The sequence below is a fragment of the Hipposideros armiger genome, unplaced genomic scaffold (assembly GCF_001890085.2).
Source record: "Hipposideros armiger isolate ML-2016 unplaced genomic scaffold, ASM189008v1 scaffold_79, whole genome shotgun sequence".
Lineage (NCBI taxonomy): Eukaryota > Metazoa > Chordata > Mammalia > Chiroptera > Hipposideridae > Hipposideros > Hipposideros armiger.
Genome location: NW_017731429.1, coordinates 915,119 through 918,127, shown reverse-complemented (window position 1 = coordinate 918,127; position 3,009 = coordinate 915,119). Strand labels below are relative to the sequence as shown.

The following is a 3,009-nucleotide window of genomic DNA, read 5'->3' as shown; positions in this document are numbered from 1 at the left end:
TTGTGGTAAGATGTAGTGTTGTTACTTCTGCTTTTTTCACTTACAGGAAGGTTAAGGTAGTAATGTTCAAATTATATCAGTCATGCTTAATTTTTAAAAGTTTCATAAAATGTCTGCTTTGAATCAGCAAAACACATTTTTAAAAGCACACTCTGGTGTGAATTTTCAGCCTTTTAATTAAGGTTTTTGCTTCCATTGCATTTAATGAAAAAGTATTCTTTTTTTGGCTTCACACAAAAGGCAACATTTTCCCTGCTAAAGTTAAGAAGAAAAAAAATTTGGTAAATGTAGATCTTCACTGAGTGAAGTGCTGAAAAAGCTACTATTTATTGCCCATAGTTCTTAAACTCAACAAAATACTGCTGTACGATAGCTAGCAGATGTGTTTGGACTTCCAAAGCACTTACAAAGTCATCCAGCATGGCTAGTGTCCGCGGCATCTCAGTCCAGCCAAGTCTATACCATTCTGCAAATTTTAAAAAAGAAATCTCTCAAATCATTTAGTGAACACAGACTTTAAAAAAACTCTCTCCTATTACAGTTGAAAGTTTATTGATCCCAAGGCTTGTTCTCAAAGGTTTATATTGGACCTAACAGTAGTAAGTAGTATTGATATTTCCCAAAAATCAACTGAAAAACAAATTTTTAAACGAAAACCCGTATGTAACTGGAGGGGTTTTGGGAATAGATTGATTGCAGTGTATCATCTGGAGTTTTGATCAACATCTGATTATTTCTGCCCAAACTAACATGTTTATAATGGTCAGAGTAAAATGAAAAGCAGTATTCTAAAGGCGGGCTTGGAAATTATTTAAATATTTAAAAACCAAAACACATGCAGACTTTTATCTGGTCCTTCTAGTTTTTACATTTGCTAATGCACCAAAGTATGTATTATTCTGTACTAAGTTTTCTACACACTAGATTAAAAGACATGGTTTCTACCTTCAGGATATTTACTGAATTGATCTCTAGGGTGCCTACAGTAAGTATAGGTAGGTATTCTCAAATAACTTATTTTACTATCACTTAATATAGCCTTCTCTATCTCACAAACCAAGCAACTCCCTCCCCCTTTCCCTTCTTCTCTGCTATCTTCCCTCCCTTTGAGAGTGAACAATGAGTTTGAAACCAGATGGTTTGTTTCAGCTGGCAGACAATTTTGTCTGTTGATATGATAATGGACATAATTATTTTAGTGACCTCAACATAATAGGAAAATTATTTGTTAGTATGCTCTGTAATGTGATATGTAAATATAAAATATTAAATTATATTGTCATGTAGATCAATGTAGAAAAATACTGATTAAAATTCATAGGGCATACAAAGATTAATAACTCATTGTCCCTATGCTCCTAGGACCTCAGTTTTACTTTGAAGACCAACAAGTGATTAAGAAATTCTAATACAAGTCCGAACTTAATTAGTATAATAATAGAGTCTAGGCTTTGGGATAGAGTGATAAATTTAATTCTTTTTGATTCTAAATGTCATGCTTTCCCCACTATTTTGGAGGAATTTGGAATGGAAAAAGAACAAAAGATGGGCCGGCCGAGTGGCGTGTTGGTTAAGAACTCGCTTGGGATGATAGAAGGCCCCGGTTCGGATCCCACGTATGCGGGCCAGTGACGCTGCCCTCTACAGCTAAGATGCTGAACAACAGCTCAAGCTGGAGCAGGGCTGCGGTGAGTCGCTGGCGACGGCGTAGGCTGCAGCCCCTGCTGCAGTGGGTTGCCATGGGCTACCGTGTGTAGCCAGCAGCCAGCATGAGCGGCCAGCAACTGCAGTGAGCGGCCGTCCAGAAGCTGGCGATTGATCTGCCTCGTCCGGGAAGAGTGCAATGATGGTGCCAACTTGGGCCAGTGAAGCAACGTCCTCCACAACTAGACTGAAGAACAGAAGGACAGCAACTTGTCTGTTCTACTTCCCCCAATTCCCCAATAAAAATCTTAAAAAAAAAAAAAAGAGAGAACAAAATAAGTTTGGTAACTTTAATAAATCTGTTTTAATGAAGGTTGTGTAGGAGCATAATCGAAGGTAAGGTTTAAAGGCTGAGACCAGAATTTGGAAAGGTCTTAAATTGCCTTAAAAGCTTAAATCATTACCAGTAGTTTCTTGTAGATTTACAAATACACTTCTGGAAAGTCTGCTTTTTATTGCCTTGTCAGAGCTTTTTCATTCCATACTCATTGTGAACACAATATCCTTTAGGATGAATCATAAGAATGTTTAAAAATGTGACATGAACGGTCAGTACTGAGAAGATAGAAAAACTCTTCAATTAAAGGCATGCTATTGGAAACAGAAATAAACCCTAGACAAGCATTAAGATTTGTATTCAGCATAAGTTATGCCTATAACGACAGAATCACATCTTGGGAAATGTTTTACTTTCTCAACTTTTGTCTTTCTTTAGCTGACATTTCCAACTTACCTTGACAAAAGATTTACAAATTGGGAAGAAAAGTCAAATGAAGATTTTGACTCTCTTTTTGGGGAGATAGTGAAGATGCATTCTGTTTTAGAAATCCCATCTTCTATAAATATACCTAATTTGTTTTCAGCTATCTTTATAAATGGAATTTATAATACTTGAGGGCAGGAAATGTAAAAGATTTAAGTGGTGACATTAATTAATCATGTTTGAAGAAAGATTTTGATATGCTAAGGTTCTTGGTTATTTTGTAATAATTTAGGAGTGGCTTACTTTATATACAGGCTAGAAAAAAGTGATAAACTCTTAGGATAGCCCTATGAATTATAATTCCTAGTTTTACCTTATAGGAATGTTTTGCATAATGCTATTGCAAATGTAGAATTAAAGTAGTCATAAAAGGCACTAGAGTTCAACCAGAGTTAAACTTGGTCTATTCTATACCACTTTATATTAGTACATCTCTTGGCTTAAATTAGATTCTACTTATTGATTGCAATCTGAAATTGTTCAACAGGTTTTCAAGACATAAGTAAATGTTTCTCTTAAAATTCTTAATTGTTTTGGCATTT

The 3,009-nt window shown here is 35.4% G+C and overlaps 1 protein-coding gene across 6 annotated transcripts in view; it reads left to right on the top strand.

Moving 5' to 3' along the window:
* The window catches only part of TMEM135 (transmembrane protein 135), a 307,887-nt gene that overhangs the window by 103,662 nt on the left and 201,216 nt on the right, over positions 1 to 3,009 (top strand). The gene's annotated exons all lie outside the window — the stretch shown is intronic.